The 16,905-nt window shown below is 48.5% G+C and overlaps 1 protein-coding gene across 1 annotated transcript in view; it reads left to right on the top strand.

Annotated features, from left to right (window-relative positions):
- Positions 1-729: 729 nt before the first annotated feature.
- The window catches only part of Kcnj15 (potassium inwardly rectifying channel subfamily J member 15), a 46,834-nt gene continuing 30,658 nt past the window's right edge, over positions 730-16,905 (top strand). The window contains exon 1 of the mRNA XM_021725352.3: positions 730-921. The gene's annotated coding sequence lies outside the window, so the exon portion shown is untranslated. The remainder of the gene's footprint in view (positions 922-16,905) is intronic.

A 16,905-nucleotide genomic window follows, 5' to 3' on the forward strand; every position in this document is an offset into this window, starting at 1 on the left:
CAGAAGACCCCTCCTTAGGCATCTGCACCAAGGATGTCACCACCTCTCACAAAAAGGCTGGACCCTAGGTAAGTCCTGTATGAATCCCCAGCCTCATCCCCACGATCCGGAAGAACCCAGTTTTCCCTATTTATCTGTCCAACTATTTTATGTGTTCCCCCTCCCCCCAATTAGGGAATAAAAAGGCAATAGAAAAACCAGAAAACGACGTTGCCCTCGGTGACATTCGGCTTAGGCTTCCTGGCCCAGGTTTGGTTCCTGCGGGTGTGGCCTGCTTGCCCCGGGAGGTGGGAGTTCTGTGAATGTGCATCTGAGGCGAGGAGAGGGGAAAGACGGAGAACAGAACTTGAGGTGGGGAGAGCTTGCTGGGAAAGGTCATCTGGTTATTTGTTTGTAGTTTCCTTAGGTAAAGGGACCTTAAAAACGGCTTTGATAAGAGTGGCCGAGGTTTCCTCAGAGATTAACTGGCATGCTTTAAAAAGGGCATCTGCCCTGTTTTGCACAGGTGTCTGGAGAGCCGGGGACTGGGTGCCCCTGGAGTCCTGGGCTGGGCTGTAGGTTTCCTTAAGACCTGCAGACACCGCTGACATCATGGACTCCATTCTCAGATTCCTTCTCTCTCTCTCCTCTCTCTCTCTCTCTCTCTCTCTCTCTCTCTTCCCTTCCTCCCTCCTTCTCTGTCCCTCCCTCCTCCACTGCCCAATCTCTCCCAATCTCTTTCTCTCTTCAGTTCCTTCAGGTAATTCCTCCTCAAACTTGAACCAACTTGTTTTTGACTGACACTGAGCAGTGAGAGAGTCCTCTTCCTCTGGAGAAACCCTCAGCACCCACCTTCCCCAGGGCAACCTGCGTCCACTGAGCCTTCCCTTGGCTGCCACAATTCCACGTCTGTCCAGGAGCCTGCGCCCTCCGTCTCTGCAGGTAAGAGGCACACGCTTGTGCCCACGCTGGGGCGTGCAGCGTTTTAGAGGTATTTTTGAAAAACTTTCCTTCTAAAGGCAATGAGAAAGTTGAGATTCTTTTGAAACTTAACTTAAATCATTCAAGACGTCCAGGCTTATCTGGGGGAAGTTAACAAGTGTTGTTTGCTTGTGGAAAACGGGTTTTTCCCTTAATGATGGGGCAAAGGAAAAAGAGCACTTTATTCTTGCCTGTGAAACAGTATCCAGATGTTGTCTTGCTTGCCGCGGGTGTAAGGGGTCTAGATCACGGGAGAGGAGTGACTTTGACTTCTCTCTGCAAGTGTTTTTCTATCACAGCGTCTGTCGGAGCCTGGTTTTCAGCGATTCTATAGCTCTTTGGCTAATTCTCTAGCAGTCATTTTCCTTTGTGGGTGAAGAAATCAGTTTAGGTTGCCGTAAGGCGAAACCTCATGGGAATATTTTAAAATCTGTTACCTATCCTTATGAGAAAAGAGGTTACGTAAGTCTTCTGTGGTAGGTAGAAGGAATGTAAACAGTGCTGACTTTGGAAACACTGTGAACTTGGTCCACGACCCATTGATAATGCTTTTTGTAATCTGTGTATGATTTCAAGCGAGTTTGGACTATTCTGAGCTAAGAAATGCTACCCTGGGTGAAATCTGCCCGTGGTTCCTGTAAAGCCTACTTTGTCCCCTCTCTACTTCCGCATTTCGTTGCCTGGAGGAAATCAGAATTTGTTGTTCCACAGACGTTCCTTGACCTCACGACTGATTCCAGTTACAGGTTAGGAAACTTACAAGAAATGCAATACTTCAACTCCAGGGAACAAAAGACCCCAAATTTCTACTGAAATGTTCAGGTTAACTTCTTTTCATCTAAACCTATCTTAATTTCCCCCACTTGACCTGTCAGAAGGATTTTGAAAGACTCAGGAGTGACTCTCCACGTTCCTTTCCTGCAACCCCGAAATCCCCCACTCTCCCCACTCACACACAGTGGTTGTCCTTCCAGACTCTTCCCCGCTTTGTCCCTCGTGAATGTTTAAACAACTAGGTCACAGTCAGTCACAGCCTTAGGTGATAAAGCCTCTGCAATTTAAAATTGTCCTAAAACTGAAAGAAAATGTCACATGAAGCTATAACGCACTTTTCAATGTCATCCTCTTGTGAGAACCAGATAGAGACTCGGGAGACCTCCGGCTGAGCCATCACGCACTCACCTGGGAGCTCCAGAGCTTGCCCTTGCCACACCTTCCTGGGCTATCTTTCAGCACTCTTCCTCATCCCTGGCCGTCTGTCACATGGTGGACGGCTACGCAGGGAGCCAGCCAGGGGTCACCCGGTGCTCTTCGCAGGAGGCTGACGAGCGAAGGGTTGACCAGGCTGCTGGGTCCTGCCTCAGAATGCTCACCAGGTCTGGAGCAGCCTTTTCTTGTCTGGATTCAATAGATGCCGAAGTGGTTGGGGAGCTTTGGAGAACAGTGTTGGTGGCATTTTTTATTCTGGTGGCTTAAGGAAACGCGTTTCTGAAAAGCCCTCCTTCCTTCTGCCCACTCCTTCCTCCCACCCAGAGTTGTGGTCATTTTTACACAAAGTGCTATTTCCCCAGTTTCCTCTCCTCACACTTACAACCAGTGCAGACAGCCTGTGTTTTGGGGGGAAGAGAGAGTGGGACCCCAGGCTTCACGTGCCAGCAGTCCCGAGCCAACAAAAGCAGGTCTCTTGGCTCCTTCCCCCAGGGCTGAGCATGCCCCGCTTTGTGCTGCACTGCGCTTCGGAAATCCTGAACGGCTGCCTGTTCTTTCTTGGGGTGTGTCTGTGTGTGTGTGTGTGTGTGCATGTGTGTGTGTGTAATTATACACCTGAATGATAGCAACACGCTGGATATAAGAAAGCCCGCACATGTGTGCTTTTAGCACCAAACAGATCCCTTCCTGCCCAGTCTCTCCCATCTGTTCGAGGCATGGCACAGCCCCCTGACGTTTTTGCACATGTTGCTTTGGAGCCCAGGGTTAAGTCCAGGGTGTATTTGTATGTGCATCAGTATCTCAGAACCAAAAAAGCAGTCCACAGAGTGGGCAAGGCACAGCTGAATGGCCTGCCCCTGGCAACACTGGTTGCAGGGCACACCCTCCCGAGTTGCTTCCTTGCTTTAATGTACAAGTAAGGACCTCCTGTCCTCCCCTGCAGCAGTTTGAGCTTTTCACACCAGAGTAAATCCGGTATCTTCAAACGTGTTGTTTTAATTCTTCTTTCAAGTAAAAATAGCTCCACTCCAAAAATAGGAAGCTATTGCAAGGATTAATGTTAGCTTTTATGTTTGTAAAAAAGCTGGTTGATTATTAATGGGCAAATGCAAGAGGCAAACCAGACAAGGATACCGTCCACGCTCTCATGAGCTCTTCACCTCTGCTCCCCAGGAGCCACCAGGGTGGGTCTTGCTCTGGCCTCTCAAGGACACAGTGCCCTGGAAGGGAGCAGGTGTGACCCACACACCTGGCTCTTTGTTACCACTCAGGTAACTTCCTGGTTCCTGTTCTACACACAGGATAAGGAGCTGTGTGACCAGCAGTCCTTCAGAGGCAAGTCCTAGAAGTGCTAAAGCTTCCCTAAAGTAAGGAGCAAAGAGACCCTGCTCCCCATCTTGAAAGGCGGGATTGATGGCAGAGAGAGAGAAAGAGAGAAACGACAATAATAATTAATAATTTTGAAATAAAGGCTCTGAGAAAGAAGTTTTATTTACTAAGTGCTACTTTCTTAGATGAAAGGGGAAAAAACAAGAACACAGACATTCCTGAGAGAAGACAAATGACAAGTGACAGATGTAACCTCCACCAAATGCTCTCTGGATCCGTTCAGACCATGGTGGGCCCACTCCTGATCCAACCGGGATCCACCTGGTGCAGTGTGCCACATTCCCAGGGACTTGGTGGAAAACATCGATGCTCCTCCTGTAAACAGAAGGCCGCGCTCCGTGAGCGAGTAGGTCCAGCTGTCCCTGTGATGGGCACTGTCTTTCAAAGCCAATGGCCCTGGAGACCCCATTTGACTGGAGAAGTTCACCCAGGCCTAATTCCAGAACACAACCTGGGTTTCTAGACCTAACGTTCTATCTAGAGCAGGAAATTCCAGATATTTCGGCCACACTCTCAAGATGGATCAGAGTGGCCTGGTCATGCTCACATCACACACAAGAAGAAAGCCAGCTTTCCATCTAGGTACAAAAGTGCATGCCAGCCCATCCCTCACCCCATGCTTGTCCAGTAGGTGACAGAGTCTGTGTCCCCTCCGGCCTGAGGAGACCATGGAAGCAATTAGCAGCACAGGGAGCGGTGACTTTGTTGGTCCTTCCCCATGACCCTGCGGCTCCAACTTGGAGCAGTCCAGACCTGATTAAGATAAGCAGGTCCTGGGCTGGTGGAAGACAATAACAGCACTGCCTGTCCACAGTGTCACCCAGAGGCCGGAGTTCAGGGTAATGACGGCCTGAGCCCGACACGTTTCTGGGACTGCAGGCCACACTAACCACTGAGGCACCAGGGCTGATGGTGAGGACCAGCACCAGGTCTCGGGGTGCTGAGGGGCCATCCACGTCCTGTTCCACTCAGAGCTGCCCTGGAGTTCGGCTGATGGTTGTGAAATTCCTGTGCATTTTCTCTAGTGCTTCTGCAAGAGGCTGATTGAGATTTGGTAGCACTTAAAGATTATACAGCTTTTTCTTCAAGGAAAATGAGTGCACAATTGTGGATGCCAACTTGGACAAGGCTCTGGAGAAGGGAGAGTTCCATCAGCTGCATGATCAAGCCATTCTGTATCTCACAAAACAAGGACCCAAACGTGTTTCTTGAATGAAGGAATGAATCAATTTATGCAAGCTGCTGGTTACTCAGCAACTCTGAGAAATGAAACGCCAAAATGCCCAGTAGTTGTACTTACCCGTATCTAATGATCAGTGGTATATGAGAACTCAGTCCGCACGGTGTCTGGGATACTGCACGTTGCCATGAAGGGTAGATTCCTATCCTCCATGCAACCTTAGGTCCTATCCCGGAAAGATGCTATCAGGGCTGTTTTCCTAGAGCAGAGAGTGTGGGCATGGAAGTTAATGGTCCATGCTCCTCACGTGGAAAGCCCCTAACTTAAAACCCCGAGAAGGGTTTCCTAGTCATGAGCTGAGCACCAGAATGATGTTAGAGAATCACAATATTCTCCTTGAATGGACTTGGAGCATGTGCCCCGGCGTAAGATCCGTGTGTCTGGCAAGGTGCTCCTTCCTCCCCTTTGGTTTTTATTAATGCTGTTTCCAATTTCCGACGGCAGTTAACAGGGTCATTTCTTGCTTCGAACGCTTGCTAAACCTGTGCCCCCTCCAGGCCAAATAATGTTCTCACTCCACGATGTTTATGCGTTCAACTCTGTGCAGATTGATCTCTTGCTCTGGCCTTCTCTTCTATGCCAAAGAATACACAGTCAGGTCCCCAAACCTTGCTTTCCTAATTTACTACCTAAGTTACCATTTGTATCTATTCCTACATTTCAAGAAAAACCAGAGAAGTTTATACCTTACTTCGAATGTTCAGGAAACTTGGCAGCCTGCTGGCTTTGCTCCCAACCCAAACCTGGGTACCTGCTGGGAGAGAAGATATACGAACCCCGAAACACCTGGCTGCTTGTGTCTGTAAATACTGAGGAATGAGAACCGCACCCAGAAGTCCATGGAAAGAATTTTTAAACAAACAGTTAGCTACATCACACACCAACCTAAATAGGCAGTGATGAAGTCGCTGTGGGTGTGCCTTTAGCGAGAGCATCAGCCATGACAGACTGCACAGGAGTGGAGCCTGTTCCAATACCAAGAGCTTCTCCATACTTTATTTTTGCTTTATTTCAAGTACTTTGTTTATTAAATGTCAAAACTATGATTTCAACCAAAGGTCCATATTAAAGACAAAATGGAAAAAAAAAAATAAAAGGCCCTCTAAATATGGTTTAAACCATTTAACATGTTAAAAACATTTCACACCATCCCTAATTGAAGAGTCGGATAGGGCCTGGCATGGCTCCGTCCTTACCAACACAAACACCGTAGTGACACAGTCAACAAACACTTCAGGGCATAGCTCCTGGCCCCTGCAGACTGAGGACTGTCTCCAGGAGCTGGAGGAGACCTCTCCAGTACTTCCTATCTCAGGCCCTGAGGGCAGGAGTGATTCCCCTAGCCAGGAGGCAAGAGGGCAGGCTGTGAAACACAGTCGGGCTTGACAGCAGAGCATCCCTGTCCACCTGGGAGGTCCTGCTGTGAGCAGGGAGTGTGCGGAGGCTGCTGTAACTCTAGCCCTGCAAGAACTGAGAAGGTCTTGGCTCAGGCAGGATTAGGGGCTTCTTAGTTTGCAGGCCTCCCTGGAAACATCACAGTGAACATTAACACCTTGAAAACCCCAAGAAGTCCCAGGGCGAAGGCATGCATTGGCTTCCAACCCGAGCTGCACATCCACCTACAGGCTGTGGCCCACCTCTCCCTACTCCTGTGCCCGACTCTGCCGGGGATACATGGTCAACTGTGATTGGCGTAGGATGGGTGGCAGGGTGTCCTGTGATCTGAGAAAGAGCACTGTGATGTTCCGGCTCCGCTTGGCTATGATTTGTCCCTTTGGGGCCTAGCTGACCCTGCAGTTGACCAGCCAGCTTTTGGGACTTCAAAGTGGCTACTTACAGTCAGTCCTAGAGAATGATTTTGTACTTTGATGGTTTGTCTCGTTGTCTCTTTATATCCACCCTATCCCCCAAAAGAATGTAAATGAATTTACAAAGGTACACACTCACACATACACACTCGCACAAAACAACGTGAATTAAAAGTGGATAGTAAAAAAAATAAGAGTAATCTCACAGAGATCATCTGATTAAATCATAAATTATGTAATTATTATCTGTTTTTATAAATCACAGTCAAACATAACCAGTTCCACGATAACAGAATCTTGTTTATGACTTTTTATAGAATTTAAGCAAGTCTCGTATATGAACGCACTGTCCTCTGTGGATCTTTGTATGCAGTGTGTTTTTATGTGACTGTGTGTGTGTGACTGTCCACACCAAGGCTGTAAACTTTTCCCTCTGTCTTGGATTCAGGCCTTGCTTCAGCATGAGGGAATCGTCCCTGGTCCTCGTCTGAGCATGGCCTGGGAGCCTTCTGAGAACTTCTGTCCCATTCCTGGATGTAGGTGGCTCATTCCACTGGTCCTGAGTTCACAGTGGCTGTTTCTGTCTCCTTCCCCTGCGGGGCTGCAAACCTTCCTTGACAATGGAGATTTTACCAGATTCTCTCTCTGTGCTCCCAGTGCTTAGTCATGGAATCCTCAGGCAATATTTATCGAGTCCACAAGCATCGACATGAAAGCAAAAGTTTTGCTGTAATTACATCTTCCCTTGAACCAAAACCCACATCTATCTCATCCTGCAAACGCACACATAGACTTTTTTTACTGTAGTGTTTTTCAGAACGCACATATTTTAAAACTGGTAACTAGTTAGATGGGCTGCTGGAATTGTGTAATGGGGTCAGTAAGGAGATACCTTTTATAAGTGAGAAGAAACAGGCCACTGTGTGCCTATGACATTGTAATTGTGTAGAACTGATGAAAGGAAAATGGGAAACATGCAGAGTATTTGGAAAGAAGAAAATGAGGAGACTTGAAATAAAACAGAATCAAGTAATGCAGAGCTAGCAGGGTTCAGCCTGGAAATGTGGGATGGAATTCCAGTTTGATCCTGGAGGAAAAAAAACAGAGAAAGACAGGAAAGGAGGCGTTTACCCACCTTGGGGTGTAAGGGGTGATTTGGTCCATGGTACAGCAAACCCAATAGAAGAAAATTAGCAGTATTTTGTTCTCCTTCAAAGGCTAGGCTTAGATGTAGTCTGTGTTAGCATACTGTGCGAATAAAGTATTTGATTTCTAATGTGTTTCAAATTTTAAGTTGAAAAGAATTTTCTAGATTTTCCCATTTTAAAGATGAAATATTATAGGACTAAAAGTTATGAGAGCCACTTTCTGTGATTGCAAGTATATGCATTTCATTCCAAATGGGAGCAGGGTATGCCGGTGCATAGCATTTCAGATTCTGAAGCTGCATGAGGATATGCATATTTAAACATGAATTTTATAATTATGGATCTTAACTTGTCTTGTCCAATATCCTGGGAATGTTTCTTGAACAACATTTCTGTGCCTAGTTTTCGATATCTGAAGAGATGGTCTGATGCAGGGTTATGGTCTAACAGGGGAAATACATGTCAAATGAGTTTGTAAACCAACTCCCTTTAAAATCTTGACTGCTTAGGCTCTCACCTTCAGTCGCCTCCACCTAGCTGAGGGCTGGCTCTGTAGGAGGCTGGGTGGTCTTACATCTATTCAGAAGATGTAAGTAGACTTAGTCCTGGATCTCAGGGAAACTCCAGGTGCTGTCGGGAAGAAGTGTGGATAGGAACAGAGGCGACGAAACCGAAAAAAGGAACACCCACAGCCCGAGAGGGAGCGTTGCCCAGCAGAACGTGCTGAGAGTCACATGAAGGATCTTATCTAAGGGCTGGGGAGAGTCGAGGAGGGAGAGCGGGGCCCCTTTGGAAGGCTGGGAAAGGCATTGGAGTGTTTGAGATGAGCCTTGAGGAATGAAGAGGATTTCGAGGGAGGACAGGGAGAGCCCACCCCAGAGGCCAGGAGAGGGACATGAGCCACTGAAGGCCAGCAGGCTGCCGTGCCCCAGGGGTGGAGTCTGCTGTGGGGAAGGAACATGAGAGGGAAGATGCCAGTCATCGGGACACCGAGGGCAGATGCCGCGAGCACCTGCAGAAGGCCAGACAGCTCTGGGCACTTCCCTGCGCCACACAGTAGCTTCACCTCCACCTCCCTGGAGTGAGGCCAGCAGGCTGCAGAGGTTAAGTAGCTTGCTCATGGTTACAGGCTTCAGAAGAGGTAAGGTGGCCTTGGAAGCAAGGTCATTGGTCTGTGGAGGCCACATCCTTGGTGCTGTGCACGGAGAGGTGGGACTCAGGGGTAGAAGTGTGGACAGGAACAGAGGCTGGGAAGAACGGTCTGCCATTTGGGTTGGGAGGCACTGCGGAGTCACCGAAGGTTTTAACTTTTGAGTTTCTGACTACATGTAAATATTGGTATGGTGGTGACACCAAGCGACAGGAGGAAGGGTACTTTGAGAGTCTGAGTAAAAAGGAATGAAGAGCTGGAACGCGGCGATGGCGGTAGACCGTCAAGGGGACATGCGCCCCTGATGTGTTGGCAGGTGGGGTCTGGGAGCGTGCTGCGGATGGGGTGCGGGAGTGAAGGAGTTTAAAGACAGAGATGTGGACAAGGGTGATGTCAGTTAGGAACCAAAACTCAGGACTAATTTAGGAAAGCAGTAGGGACTCGGTGCTGGACCCTTCCGTTCTGAGCAGTTCTCTAGGAAGTGCCTGGGGGTGTCCGGAGCCCAGCTGGCTCTCTGAAGAGATACGGCAGGTGAGTCACCATTGAAGGGGTGGGTCTAGGAATCCTCAGGAAGTAAGATAGAGGATGTCAAGAAAGGACGAAAGAGAAACCCAAGGGGAGGAGACCAGGGCGCACATGATTAGGGGAGAAGGAGGGACATCCACCAAGTAAAAGAGAATCAACTCTGAGAGAGGAGCTGAAAGACCCACGTCTGACAGCTCAGCCGTGAGGGGCAGTGGGGATTTCTGGAGAAGAGGCGATCCACGGTCTGCCCTTGGCTCATGGTCGGAGATGCGGAGAAGGATGGAGGTGCACACGACTGGGAGTCAGGGGGGAGGCTGTAGGTCTGAGGACACCAGGAAAGAGGGTGGAGGAGGCTTGGTAGTCCCTGAAACTCACATCCTGGGTACGGGGAGAGGCTGTGGCTGGCGAGCAAAGGCGGGTCCTCCAGGGCTGGAGGCTGAGGGCTCCTACGCCTGTTGGTGGCAAGTTTCTCATCCTCTTGTCCCAAGTGTGGCTAAGCCATTCCCCTTCCTCCTTCAAGTCAACGAGCAATTTCAGAGATTAACATCCATCATGGCTTAAGGCGTATGAGCTCGTGTTAGAGGGATGACCCCGTATGTTCCTGTAGTCACATCAGGATGGGATGGAGACACAAAGGAAGGTTCCAGCAACTCACGGTAACCGGGGAAGTACCTGGCTTTTGCCAGCTATGTGTCTCAGTTTTTTGAGACACTGAATAAACTGTGAGAATAAACGACAAGCCCATTCTTGAATGTGTTTCCAATAAAAAAAAAAGGGGGGGGAAAGATAATGTGGTGTCCAAATTTGCTAATTACTGCCCTGATTAAAGCAAGACGTTTCAAGTTTATTCTTTCATAAGATCAGCAACCTTTTGAACACAGACAGGATCTGACAAAGATAGTACTGACGAGGGAGAGCAGGGGAGGAAGCGAAGCCAGTTCCCTTTGGAACGAGAAGCTGCTGCTGGCTGTGGCTGACAGACAGGCAGCTTCAGGTTTGTGTTGCTGCGGTGGTCCTCTGGTCTCCAGGGCTGCGCTGTGATTGTGCAAGACCTCAGCAAAACAGGAAGAGAGACGTTACGGCAATTTTGAAAAGTATGTAGGTGGATTTAAAAAAAAAAAAAAAGGCAGCCGAAATTTTCTTAGCCAAAGTCAAATAAGTAACACATTTTGGAAACATCTAGGTGAGAGAATACCAATATCTGATAAGAGTCCGTGGAACCCCACAGAAACAGAGATGGGAGGAGGAGGAGGAGCTGCCCCTGACAGGTAAGGAAGTGAGACAGACACAGGGTCATTCTGATCCCAGAGGCAGCCTGACCTGGTGAAGAGAGACTTTGGTCCTTAGGTGAAGTCCAGGTGTGCGGACACCAGATCCCAGAGTCCTCAGGGAAAGTCCTCATGGCTCTGAGCCCCAGTGCCCTAGTGGACCACTGAGTGGACGATAGTGGTCAATGGGGGCACCTGCTCTCTCCCCTCTCTGCTGACTCCCCATCCTCCTGCTCCCCGAACAGGCTGACCACAGGCTTTTCCTTAGGGCAGTTGGAGAAGAAAAGGTGAGACAGAGAGACCACCACGTACGGGCTGGGTAACCTGAGCACGGTGCCTTACTTCTTCGTTTCTTATCTGTGAAATTCAGGAAAATTCCAACCACAGGGAAGATAGGAGAATTAGATGAGATTTATTTGTTTATTTTTATTTTTTGGTGAAAGTATTGAGAAAATGACTAAAAGCGACTCGTACTTTCCCTGCTAAGGGCCCTATTCCCTTATGATATAGTTCTGGGTTTTTTTTGTTTTGTTTTGTTTTTTGATATTTTATTTTTTTAAAGACAAAACCTTACTTTATAAAGAAAGTCTGAATTCCAGAGTCTAGGTTGCCACCCTTAAGAAGTCTCCAAGCACCTTTTCTTTTTTAACCTGCAAAAGGAGTTATAAGCCCTGGTCACTCCAACCAACGCACAAAGTTGAGATGGAAGAGAGCCAGCTTCCTGGGTTTACTCTACAAACACGGTCATGCTCAGTGAATCAGAAATCGCTCTTTTAACTATTTTTTGAGGTTCTTCTTACTTTTCTGTGAGGAAAATATATAGAAGCATTAGAAAGGTAACTTTCTTCTAAGTTTTATTTGGAGCCGAGAGTGACAAAGAGAGAATACGAACTTGGCACGAAAGCCAGCCCAGCTCGGGAATTCGGGTGGGCCCAGGAAAAAGGCCAGACTTCAGTGGAAAACATACACGGGCGTGTGGGAAACCCTGTAAACTATGGATTAACTGCATACGGCTCGAGCTGGTGTGGAGGAAACCACGGAGCTCTCTGAGATCAGAGAAGAGGGGACAGAACAAGCTTTGGTCTGAGAGTCTCCCTGGTGACCCTGTGAGCCGGGGTGTCTGCACTTAGCGCCAGTCTCAGCTGCGTCTACTGAACCCGGTCCTCGTCAGCACCCGCCCCCGGAGCTCTGTGTGTGACCTCCTGCCTCTCGCCAGGTTCCACGTTGCCAGATCTCCAGTTCACCCTCCCTCCGGCCCACTCCTCCCTGAGGCCCCCGCTCAGTCTTCGGGATTCGTCCCCCACCTCACTGCAGTCCCCTGCCTGAGAGCGGCTCTTCCCTGCTCCTGTTGGACTCTCTTTATCCATCCTTCAAGCCCCTGGAGGCTCAGCTTTACAAACCAGTGGAGCCTGATCAGTTCTCCACTTCCTGAATTTTCCTTCTCCAGCCTGAACAAACCCTAGAATGTGCTGCTAAGTTCTGGCCATACACCGGGGCCCCATCTGAGCATTTGTGTGGTACAGGCAACCCCGACTTCCCAGGTAGGTGAGAAGCCCTTGGTGGGCTGAGGGCCCCATGGGTTTGGCTGAACTAAAACTAACTATCCTGTCTGAGTCCTGTTTTGCCCCAGAACCAAAGGTGCTGGGCTGTGTGCAGTCCCTGTTTAATGCAAGGTTGGGGGGCAAGGGGTGACCTTTCTCTTCATCCAAATGAGAAAACTGAGAGACAGGAAAGCAAGATCACTTGTCCAAAGTCACAAGCCCCGTTTCCTCCAGAATGCACCCTACCTCCCCTTTGGAAAGCCCTGGAAGTGGGCTTTCAGACCCTCAGCCACTTCCATGCACAAGGGGGCAGCCAAAAGATTTGAATCCAAGTCTGTCTGGTTCCACCTTGTACCTTGTATCACATTACTTCCCTGTCACCAAAGTGCCAACACGGAGTTCAGCATGAATCCCAGGAAGTGGATTGGTGATCATGCTGTTTTGTCAAAACCATGGGAACAGGACAAAAATCTGCCGATTTGACCAGAGCATTGTGTTTATGGCAGGACCAAGAAAAAAACCATGCACCTCATTCTTTGCCTTACGGGGACAGGGAATAGAAGACTTACAAGAACACTGAGATTTCAGGGAGTGGGTGTGTATGTGATCGCCTGGGCCTGCTGTAACCCCATAGCCATAGCAGGCACCCTAACAATTTCATGTGCAGCAGGTATGTTGATACCAGGATCCTTCCATCACCAGGGGCCTTTCTGAGAGATGACCCTGCTCTGACTGTGGAACCAAGTCCATCCCTGTGTGAAAAACACCAGAAGCAGCCAAGTCTCAGCTGAGCGGACCTCTCAGATCAACTCCGTGGCAAAGCCAGGCTGGGCATCTTCCAGGGAACAGTGTTGGAGCTCTTTAGATAAGCTCAAATTTGGAGTCCAGCTAATCTCTGTGCTTTACTTTAACCTTCACTACACAGAAAATTAAAACTTAAAGGGGTTTCTGAGAAGTTAGTCAAACCCTCTCTCCCCGTTACGGATGGGGAAACCGAGGCAGAGAGGGGCCGCAGGACTTGCCCAGGGGTTTGCAGCACATACAGAGCTCGCTCTCCAGGCATTGCCTGGGCACCTCACCAGGCCTGCCCCAATCTCAGGAGGAGTCTGAAAGGGGAAAAGTGAACCCAAGCTCAGGAGGAAGTAAAATCACTGAAGTGGCTGGTCGTCCGGAAACAGATGAGGGGAACGATGGAAAGAAATAGAAAGCCCATTAAACATTTGCAGACTTTAAAAGGAACCTATGAATATATACAGTTATCAGGTGTCCGTTTTAAAAAGTAAAAATATTTCAAAAATGAAAATTTAAAAGGGTGTACGGTTCCTACTTTCCCCGAACCATGGGAACGTGTCCCTGGCTCTTTCCCTGGACTCCCCCATGGCCACGGCCGCGCTGAGATGCAAGTCCTGGGGCGGCAAGTCCTGGGGGCTGAGCTGAGTGGTCCCGTGGCACTTTTCTCGTGGGGAAGCAGTGGGCCTGGGTGCAGTGCTGCCCATGCCACATCATCTCCGGCCACCACACTGGGTCATCATCACTCCACGCGGGTCATCCAGGTCCCGTGCCGAAGGTCACCATGGAAACAGATCGTGCCAGGAAAAAGCACCTGGAAGGATGCATGTGGAACTCACATGGGTGAAGGCACACGAGAGCCACGTGACATCACGGGAGCCACCAGCCTGCTCCCGTTTGTGGATATTAAGCAGCCACCACAGGGGCTGCTTTCAAAGCAAAGTGGAGCAAACCTCTGACCCCAATGAAGGCCACTGCAGAAAACACGGGGCCATGACAATTTTAAGCACTACAGGGTGAGCCTCCACCAGGTCATTCTTCCAAGGTTCTAGAACCCCTTAGAGAGCATCCAGGAGAGAGAAAACTCCTAGAGTCCCCTGTCACCTCCGAAGGGTAAAAAACCTGTGTGCTGCCTGCCAGGCCTCTGTGGGTGCTGGTTCTTGTTGTCAGGTAGCTGGAGATGTATCGGAGAGAAAGACAGCTGTCTTTCACCCACACAGAAGCCCTGTGCCACAAGCCCTGGCCACCTAGGCTCAGCCCTTGTAAGTGAACGGAGGATGTTCAATAGTGGACTGATGTTCTTGTCACCATGCACGTGCCCGGCTCCTACCTCCTGGAGCAAAGGGCAGGCTCCACCAACTCACCCCGCATCACAGGAGCCCATGGAACCAGGTTTGGGTGGCACACACGCCTCCTGCTTAGAGCTCAAGTATCTGGGATCTGCATCTGAGCTTGGGACCCAGCACCTGGACTCAGATAAGGGCCCAGGGAGTACGCGTCCAGCTGATCAGAGCAAAAGAAGATGCAAATGAAAGGTGATTTCAAAAGGAAGGGGGAAACCCCCAGAACCTCAAAGGGAGTGTCTGAAAGTCCACAGGGAATTTCTGTAAGGTCCAACCGGGGTGACTCATCTTAACCTCAGGCATGATTTTCCCTGCTCTCTACTTTTCCATTCCCAATAGTGTATATCTTACTGATTCCCACTTTTGAAACTTCCAGTGCTCAAAACCTTGAGCACTGCCTTCTGTGATTGCAAATGCTTCTTCCACAAAGCAGCTGATTCATACTGGTGCCCTCACTGTAAAGATGGAAGCCTTGACTTCTCTGCATAAATAAAGGCTTTGGGTATAAAACTAAAATGTAGTCACTTTGCTCATAAAAATTGCATTTCAACAAAATTCACAAATAAATGACTTGTAGTTTTGAGCCTTTAAAGAACTTAATTTCAATGAGATGCATGACAAATGCAGCTGTTTGGAAAAGCATGCACACTTAGGTTTGTTTCTTCCAAAATTATAATGTTATTCAAAAGTCGCATTGCATAAGAAAAGTGATAAGATTTTCACAAGATATTTAAACCTCTAGCTTAAATATCTTGTAGTTGACAATTTACCTTAGTTTTTCAGGATCTAATCAAGGTCTGGTTTACTCTTATTCATGATTTTTGAAGGGATGAAAGATGCCCTATATTTATTGCTCGATTAGCTCAGCTCTGGGAACTGAGTCACATTTACAGAGCTCTACCTAGCATCCCTAGGTGTTCTCATCTGGTATTTTCGAATTTGCCCTTTTATTTTTGCAGTACTGGGGCTTGAACCCAGGGCTTGGCATGTTCTAGGTAAGTGCTCTACCACTGAGTTCCACCCCCAACCCTCGTCTTAATTTTTAAGAAGTGCCTTCTCTCCCAATATTCACAAAGCAGTTTTCCAAGTTGACAAACATTGGGACCTCATCATCTACTAATTTCCTAGATGGGTTCTTCCAATGTCTCCTCAGCGACCCTCCAATCCCCCTCCCCTGCACTTGAGATCTCACCCACCAGGGTTTAGGTGTGTATTTTCACAGGGCAATTTCTTTTCAAGCCAGGATAGTCCCTAAAACCCAGGGATTTGTGTGTAATAGCCCTAGCCGAGCTTCCAGAGCCCAACAACAGCATCTCTGAACATCTGTAGTTAAACAAGTGACTTTTGGAATTTTACATGTGCTCTAACGTTCACCATGGGCCGTGCTGGAAGAGAACTCTGAGGTCATTTCACCCAAACCTCTCATTTGACAGATGAGGAAAATGGGACTAATTGATAGCTAACGATACTAAATTACAGTTCTTCTCAAACTAGATAGCAGACTGAGCAGTCTTCTTAATGTGCTCGATTACTGTATAGATTCCATGAGCCGTTGAGTGTGCCGTGACCTTGACCGTGTACACTCTGTGGTTCTCCAATGTCTGTGTTTCTTGTTGGTATTTGCAGTCCCATGTCCCAGTAACCTTTCACCTTGGAGGCCTTGCCAGTTCCCAAGTCGGTGTCTCTCCAGGAACATCACCATCCCCAGGTGTCCCCTGGGTCATGTCCCCTTTCTTGAAACCTTACCTTCTTAGTTTTCTGTCCACTCAGATAAGTTCACACAGGGGTCCCACCAGCTGCTAGCCCTTTCTCCTGTCTGTGGCCGGAGAGTCTTTCTTCTTCACTTCAACACAATCTGTCATCTCCCAGTCGTTACCTCCTTTGAAGATCTCATTGACTCGTTTATGGCCAACTTTTACTTCTGTGTTTAGTGATTCCCAAATCCCCATCTTCACCCCCAGATTTACTTAGAGATGGAGACAGGAAAGCAAACACACTCAGAGACAGCCTCACCATGTACCCTCACTGCCCTCTGCGTCTCTTCCCAGTCTTCACTTCTAACAGATGTGTGGGTTTTGCCCAACGGCCTACCAAAGCCACCATCTACTGAGCTCATGGGCTGCGCCACGTTCAGCAGCCTCCAAATGATCTCTTCACTGAGTTCATTCCCTCTCACTCTGTCTGAGACTAGAGTCTTGACCCCCATCACTTTAAAAAATTCATTAGTGAAGTCCCCAATATGGCCTCCTGCTCACTTTTCCTGAGGTAACCCAGTGGCCCTCAACCACGGATACACGTGAGAAGAGAGTTAGGAGCTTTTCAAAAAACTAGTCAGATACAGGCCCCTACTCACAATCCCCCTTCCAGGAGTTTCTGGCTTGATTGGCTCATGTCAGGCACAAGGAATGAGTGTCCTTCGAATCTCCAAGGGTGGTTCTTGGTGACTTGATGAGCCTTGGTGACTTGATAATCAAATAAAAGGAAGAATACTTCAAACCTACTCTACCACCCCATGCTTTTGTCTGGGCAATTTCT

This window comes from Ictidomys tridecemlineatus, chromosome 3, assembly GCF_052094955.1.
Source record: "Ictidomys tridecemlineatus isolate mIctTri1 chromosome 3, mIctTri1.hap1, whole genome shotgun sequence".
NCBI lineage: Eukaryota > Metazoa > Chordata > Mammalia > Rodentia > Sciuridae > Ictidomys > Ictidomys tridecemlineatus.